This window comes from Vulpes vulpes, chromosome 10, assembly GCF_048418805.1.
Source record: "Vulpes vulpes isolate BD-2025 chromosome 10, VulVul3, whole genome shotgun sequence".
In the NCBI taxonomy this organism is placed as follows: Eukaryota; Metazoa; Chordata; class Mammalia; order Carnivora; family Canidae; genus Vulpes; species Vulpes vulpes.
The window spans coordinates 13645014-13653626 of record NC_132789.1 but is presented as its reverse complement, the minus strand read 5'-3'; positions in this window follow the sequence as shown (position 1 = coordinate 13653626).

The following is an 8613-nucleotide window of genomic DNA, read 5'->3' as shown; positions in this document are numbered from 1 at the left end:
AGAGGAAAATTAATAGCATCAAATGCATATGTTAGAAAGGAAGAGGGTGCCTGGATGCCTAAGTGGTTGAGCATCTGCCTTCGGCTCAGGTCATGATCCTGGGGTCCTGGGATCAAGTATAAGGCTTGATACTTATAGGGCTCCCCACAGGGAGCCTGCTTCTCCTTCTACTGATGTCTCTGCCTCTCTCTGTGTCTATTATGAATAAATAAATAAAATCTTAAAAAAAAGAAAGGAAGAAAGATAAAATCATAATCTAAGTTTCTACCTTAGGAAACTAGAAAAAGAAGAGCAAATTAAATTCAGAGTAAGCAGAAGAAAGACATAATAAGAGAGCAGAAATCAGTGAAATTGAAAACAGAATCAGGATGCCTGGGTGGCTCAGCGGTTGGGTGCCTGCCTTTGGCTCAGGGTGTGATCTCACCATCCCAGGATTGAGTCCCACATCAGGCTCCCTGCATGGAGCCTGCTTCTCCCTCTGCTTACGTCTCTGCCTCTCTCTCTGTGTCTCTCATGAATAAATAAATAAAATCTTAAAAAAAAAGAAAACAGAGAATTGATAGGCAAACATCAATGATAACAAACGCTGATGCTTTGAAAAGATTGGTAAATTAATAAACCTCTAGCCAAACTAAGAAAAAGGAATATAAATCACTAATACTAAACATAAAAGAGGGGATATTGTTATAGATCTCACAGACATTTTTTTTAAGGAGAAATTCTTTAAAAATTTTTGTTTTATTTATTTAAGAGAGAAAGAGAGAGCACCAGCAGGGGGGAGAAGGGGAATCAAGCTTCCTGCTGAGCAGGGAGCCTGATGTGGGGCTCATTCCCAGGACCCTGGGATCATGACCTGAGCTGAAGGCAGATACTTAATGGACTGAACCACCCAGGTGCCCAGGTCTCATGGACATCTAAAGGACTATTATGAACAACTTCATGACCACAAATTTAATAAATGAGATGGGCCAATTCCTTGAAAGGTACCATCTGGCAAAACTCACACAGGAAGAAATAGATTATCTGAATAGGTTTGTGTCTACTAAAGAAATTGAATCAATTATTAATAGCCTTCCAGGACAGAAAGCACCAAGCCCAGATGGGTTCTCTGGTGAATTCTACTATACCTTTGAGGAATAAATCATACCAATCCTCTCCAATCTATTTCAGAGGATAGAAGCAGAGGGAACATTTTTTAACTCTTTCTATGAGGACAGCATTGCCCTAATAACAAAACCAAAGTCATTACCAGAAAAAAACCATAGACTAATGTCTCTCATGAACACAGAGAAAAAAGTCCTCAACAAAATGTTAGCAACCAAATCCAACAATGTATAAAAAGAATTACAACACAATGACTCTGATATTGTGATTTATAAGAATAATATGTATTTGGTCATTCAGATTATCAAAATATATTTCTAATATATATTTAGTCTTCCTCCATGGTTCCTACCTCACAGCTCCCAAAAATCCTTGGAATTTCCTAAGTGTTGAGAGTGATACTGGACATAATGTTTCTAAAATAATGCATATAAGTATTCTATAGTATGAATATATCACATTTCATTTATCCACTTTCCTTTTGGAGTTATTTTTGTTGCTTCTAAATTTTGCTTATTTTGAACAATGCTGCAACGAACATCTTTGAGCACTAATGGGAGATTTTCTCTAGTGCAGCAGATACTATCATTTCCTCCTCCTTCCTTGCCAATAAAGTCCTGTTTTTTAAAAGATTTTATTTATTTATTCAGAGAGAGAGGCAGAAACATAGGCAGAGGGAGAAGCAGGCTCCCTGTGGGGAGCCTGATGCAGGACTCGATCCCAGGACCCCGGGATCATGCCCTGAGCCAAAGGCAGATGCTCAACCACTGAGCCACCCAGGTGGCCTCCTAAAGTCCTGATTTTGCTTGAATATTTTGTACCCAACCACAAAGAATAAATCATAATTTGTCTAAGACAGAGATTGGCAAAAATTTTTTATAAAAGGCAAATTAGTAAATATTCTAGGTTCACAGGTCATACAGCTTCTGTCACACATGCTCAATTCTGCTGTTAAAATGAGACACAGATGATGGATACACAGATGAGTGTGTTTCAATAAAACTTTATTTACAAAAATAAATCGATTCACCAATGAAGACATACAAATAGCAAATAAGCATATGTAAAAATGGGAAACATCATTCTCTATTACACAAAAGCAAATTATTTTTTTTTCACAAAAGCAAATTAAAACCACAACTACATATCTATTAGAATGGCTGTAATTTAAAAAAATAGTGATAACACCAAATGCTGGAGAAGATGCAGAGAAGCTGAGATCACTCATCTACTGCTTGTGGGAATGCAAAATGGTATAGCCACTCCGGAAACAGTTTGGTAGATTCTTAAAAAACTAGATCTACAACTATCAGATGACCCAATAATTGCATTCTTGGGCATTTATCCCAGAAAAATGAAAACTTATGCTCACACAAAGGCCTGGACATGAATGCTTATAGCAGTTTTATTTTCCCCGGCCCCAAACTGGAAATGACCCAGATGTTCTTTGATGAGTGAATGATTTAACAAATTATGGTCTATCCATACCACGTAATCAGTATCTTTACAGTGGTGATGGATACATGAACCTACACAGATGATTAAATTGTACGGAAGTTAACATATGCACACATATACAAACTCCAAGCACAAGTAAAACTGGGGAAATCTGAATAACAGCAGTGGATTATATCAATGTCAATATACTGGCTATGGTATGATATTAGAGTTTTGCCTTCTATTACCATTGGGGAACACTGGGCAAAGTGTAGAAGGGATCTTTATATTATTTCAGTAATTGCATGAGAGTCTATAATTACTCAATACAAATTTGTTTTTAAAATATCAGATGGCTCAGTCAGTTAAGTGGCTGACTCTTGATTTCAGCTTAGGTCATGATCTCAGGGTCCTGGGATCCAGCACAGGCTCCTTGCTCAGCAGGGAGTCAGCTTCAGGATTCTTACTCTGTCTGCCCCTCGGGCTTGTGCATGCTTTCTCTTTAAAATAAATAAATAGGGTGCCTGGGTAGCTCAGTCAGTAAATTGGCTGCCTTTGGCTCAGCTCATGATCTCAGGGTCCTGGGGTGGAGCCCCACATGAGGCTCCCTGCTTAGCAGGAAGCCTGCTTCTCCCTCTTCTGCTCCTCCTGCTTGTGCACACACACTCTCTCTCTGTCAAATAAATAAATAAATAAAATCTTTTTTTTTTAAAGATTTTATTTATTTATTCATGAGAGACACAGAGAGAAAGAGAGGCAGAGACACTGGCAGAGGGAGAAGCAGGCTCCATGCAGGAAGCCTGACATGGGACTCGATGCCAGGTCCCCAGGATCAGGCCCCGGGCTGAAGGCAGCGCCAAACCGCTGAGCCACCCGGGCTGCCCAAATAAATAAAATCTTAAATAAATAAATAAATCTTTGTTAAAAATTACTTAAAAAACACAAAATAAAAAACACAAAACAAGATGGGAGGTTGAATTTGGCCTGCAGGCCATGGTTTGCCAAACCCTGGTAAAGGCAATAACGGTGAGGCAGAGACTGTCAGCTATGATCTGTCCCTTCCCTCCCTTTTAGTAACAGAGCTCTAACATATATTAGCTAGGGACAGTGCTGCTTAGCTAAAAGACTACATTTCCCAGCATCCCATGTAGGTGTGGCCGTGTGAAATGAAAGTGTTAAATGGTAATTCTGGGAATGTAAGAAGTGTGGTGGGAATTCAAGAGGCTATGTTGGATCATGAGACAGTGTGTTATGCCTCCAAAGGCTCTAGGGATGAATCTTTCCTTGCTTCTCTCCTAGCTTTTGGTGGTTTTCAGCATTCCTTGGTGCTCCTTGGTTTGTGCCATCATGACTCCAGTCTCTGCCTCCCCTCGGTGTCTGTACAAATTTCCGTTGTATAAGGAAACCAGTCATTGGTTTCCTTATACAATGGAATACAGTCCCACCCCCCTAATTCCATATGACCTCATCTTAACTTGTTTACACTTGCAAAGAAAGATCCTATCTTCCATTAAGGTCGAATTCATAGCTTTCAGTTGGGGATGAACTTGTGAGAACTTCTGGAAACACAATTCAGCCCAGTACATGTGTGATATCTGGAGCTGTGGTGGCCAGCTTACTGCCGTGAGATAATCCTGAGGGCTAAAATCAACATAGTAAGGATGGTGGAGCAGAAGCATAGGCATAGTCTGATTCTTAATGAAAATTTGCACTCTAAACCCAATCTTAAATTTCCCTTTCTCTGGATTAGGGATTGACAGACTTTTTCTATACAGGGCCAGGGGGTAATATTTTAGATGTTGCAGGCCATACAATTTCTGTTGCAACTACTTAACTCTGCTGTCACAGCACAAAGGCAGCCAGAAATAATGCCTAAATGAATGAACATAACTGTGTTTCAATAAAATTATTACAGAAACAGGCAGTTGGCCAACTGGTCCACATACCATAGTTTGCCAACGCCTGCTCTGGACTTGTCAAGCAAATAATAAAAATCCTTATGATTTAAGACTCTACCAGTTGGATTTTCTGTTACTTGTACCAAATACATACCAACTGATACATCCAGGACAGGGTTTCTCACAGGCACTATTGACTTTTTGGGACAGATAATTTGTTATCTGATCATCCAAGGATGTTAAGTAGCATCCCAAGCCTGTACCCATTAGATGCTTGCAGCACCCTTCAGTTTTGATAACCAAAAAGTATCTCCAGAAACTGCCAAATGTCTCCTGGGGAGCAAAATTGCTCCTTGTTGAGAAGCACTGATCTGGAAATAGCTAGAAATGGAATCACCTGGTCACAGGGCATGTGTCTGTTCAGCTCTTCCGGGTTTGCCAAACCGCCGTCTAGCATTTACCCTCATTTACCCTTTCAACAGTATAATTTCAAGTCTAGCGATTCACTTGTTTAAACTCAGCTCAGTTGCCTTCAATACAGTGATTATTGCCTGAGCAAAGGACAATATGTCTGAATTTTCACAGCAGGAGTGCAGCTTTAATCAACCCTATGTCTTGTGACTCCAATAATCAAGGCATTAGGTTTTATTTAAGTGAGGTTTACCCTTTACACTTAAAGTATTGATGAGACTATAATTATGGGCTGGTTAATTTTTTTCTCCCCCTGCTGTGGACATTCGTTTGCTGTTTCCTCTTTACTTACAACAAAAAGACCCTTAAGGGAGAGGTATCAAATGAATAATTAGGAGATCCCTGGAGAAAGAGTTACCCCATTTTTTCAGGTATCAGAGGGTGAAAAAGGATAAATGTGAGAGATGAGAGCTATCCTACTCTGGGTCTATTGAATGGAGGGAACTTTCCTGGGAATAACTGTGATGTAATTGAATATTGGATTCAACTGAAAGCTGAGTCCTCTTGTTTTCCCAGTGGGTTTGGGTCAGGGTCCCAGTTCTGTTTCTTAAGTGGATGCTTAATAATCCCAATAGAATAACGAGGACCATAACTAATATTTATTGAGTGCCAAATACTTTGCTCAACACTGATCATTCTCTCTTTTAATCCTCATAGCAAGCCAGTGAGGTAGATACTATGATCACTATTCCTATTTTACAGATGGGAAAGTTGGAGGCTCAGAGAGGTAAAAAAAATACGCCCAAGGCACCTACCTATTACGTGGTGGGGCTAGGGTTCAAACTCAGATCTTTCTGGCTCAGAGTGTCAAACCACTCTGCTGTAACTCTGACTTCGATTCAAGAACTCTGTTGTTCACCAAGCCGACTCCTGGCATCAAATCTGGCCCTGGCATTAATACATGGCTTCAGGAAACACAGCTGTTTGGAGGAGGCAACAGCTGTTCATTCATTTACCACTTCACCAAGCCACACGAATTAAAACACCATAAGGTAAGGCTCACTCAGTCTCAAACACCAGGATAGGTAATTATTGCTTTAATTAAAGAAAAAATACCCCTCCCCCTCCTGCTCAAAACACTTGAGTATTGATTTCTGTAGGAGGGAAGGGAATGATCGGGGCAGGAAACTTTTGTATGTTCTTGATGATAATTCTATATTGTGTATGTTTGAAAGAGAAAAAGACAAATCAGGATGCTTCCCATTCATTCAGTCCCTCACTCATTCATTGAGTCTGTCTTTCAACGAATATTTACTGAACATCTGTTACGTACTAAGCCCAGTGTGCAGCACTGGGACACCGTAGGAAACCTTCATGGATGAGAAAAATCTGTCTTATTTCTTTACGAGAGAGAGGCTGCACATCCTTGCATCTTGTAGGGAAAGTTTTCTCTGAATAAGGCACTAACTTGATGTCATGAACTACTTCTCGAATCATCCCCTAAAGCCTATCCTCTCTTAAAAACTTCCAGCAGGACATGGAAGAGGAAGAAGGGAACGTGTAAATGGTCCTAGAACTCAGTCCTTCTCAAGAACCCAGAAAAAGATGCAAGTGCATACCCGCCAGTCAAAGTGGCCATGGTCTGGCAAGTATCTGCTTCTAACTTCCCATTTAGGATATCCCCTGTCCCTCTATTGCCTCTATATTCATCTGCTAGGGCTGCCATAACAAAGTGCCACAACACTGGGTGGCTTAAACAACATAAAATTATTTTCTCAGATAATAATAAAACTCTTAAGGAGTTGGCAGGGTTGGTTTCTCCTGAAGCCTCCCTTCTTGGCTTGCAGATGGCCACCTCCTAGCACTCCTGGTGTCTCTCCCTCTTTATATCGGGACACAAGGCTTATTGGATTAGGGCCCACCCTCATGACCTAATTAACCTTAATTACCTCTTTAAAGGCCTTGTCTCCCATTATGGTCACCCTGAGGTCCTGGAGGTTAGGGCTTCCACATAGGAATTTTGGGGGAGACACAATTCATTCCGTTAATAGCCTCTCTCCCTCTTCCCAAGTGCCCAGTGGTGACATAATGCTAATGAGCACACACCCTGGAGCCAGACAGTGATGTGACCTTGGATAAGTTCTTTAAACATTTTGCTTCCATTTGTTCATCCCTAATATCCAACTAATAATAGTACCCATCCAATTACCTAGGATTGTTAGGAAGGTAAATGGAGTTATTATGTCTAAGGCCTTAGACCAGTACCAAGTACTAAATAAGTACTATATAAGAGTTTATTAAATTGAACATTTAAAGGAAAAACTCATTTTTTAAAAGATGTTATTTATTTGACAGCACACAAGCAGGGGGAGTGACAGGCAGAGGGAGAGGAAGAAGCAGGCTCCCCGCTCAAGTAGGGAGTCCAAGGTGGGGCTTGATCCCAGGGTCCTGGGATCATGACCTGAGCAGAAGGCAGATGCCTAACCGGCTGAGCCACCTAGGTGCCCCCAAAACTCATTTTTACTGAAGTGTTAGGAGGGTGTAATGTTACTGTCCCAAAGAATTTGCCTTTTCTGATTGATACTAATGTCAGTGATGGAACAGCCAATTCACAATAGGGGAATAACATATAATTGAGGGTGCAGGTCCTGCAACATTCTCCAAAGCAGGCTGCTTAGTGACTACATAATCTACTTTAAAATCTTAATAGTAGCCACATTTATTAAATGCTAACAATGCACTGGACACCATGCTGAGAGCTTTACCAGTATGAGCTCTTTTTAAAAAAAAAAAAGATTTTATTTATTTATTCATGAGAGACACATAGAGAGAGGCACAGACATAGGTAGGGGGAGAAGCAGGCTCCCTGTGGGGAGCCTGATGCAGGACTTGATCCCAGGACCCCAGGATCATGACCTGAGCCAAAGGCAGATGCTCAACTACTGAGCCACCCAGGTGTCCCTGAGTATAGGCTTACTTAATTCTCATAAGGTAGGTACTATTTCCACTTTACAGATGAGAACGTGGAGGTTCCAAAAAGTCTCATTTCTAGGCCAACTTCCCCAGTTCGTGAATGGTAGGGATAGGGCCAAAGAACTCCAGTATGAGCAAATCAGGGACTGTCAGATGTAGAGTAAGGAGAGGGGGATATCTTCTCTTTTCTCCAACTTCCCATCACCCTTCACTTTTCCCTCTGCTGAGTGACACATCCCCACGGCCAAGGCTGCACTCTCTTTGCTACAGAAAACATCCAAGCGGCTGGGACCCAACCCAGCGCCACCTTGCGAGCCTAGCATTTCAAGGGGCAGGCTTCCAAACAGGGTAATAATTGTCCCATTAAAATTAATGTCCATGAAGTGAGCCGTTAAAAGCGTGCAGATTAAAAAAGGGGGGAGGGAATTGTTCAATTTAAATCCAAAGGGCTTTTCAAATAGACACTGTATCTTCATTCTTGGAACGCTACACCGGGCAGTGGATCAGGTCCCCTCTGCAAAGACTAGGGGGGATTAAGGAGGTGAGTCCCAGGAGAGTGAGGAAGTGGTGCTGGCCAGAAGCAAAGGGAACCAAGGTTTATTCAGGGCCCGCTGCATGCCAGGTGCTTGGCATACATTTCTCTCATTTAATCTCTGCCCCAATCCTGGGAGGGAGGTATTATTATTCCCAGATTACAGGGGGCAGTATAAAACCATGGTTAAGTGCTTACAGTCTGCAGCATTGCTGCCCTAATTTAGATCCAGGATTACTCTTCACTAACTCTTTGAAC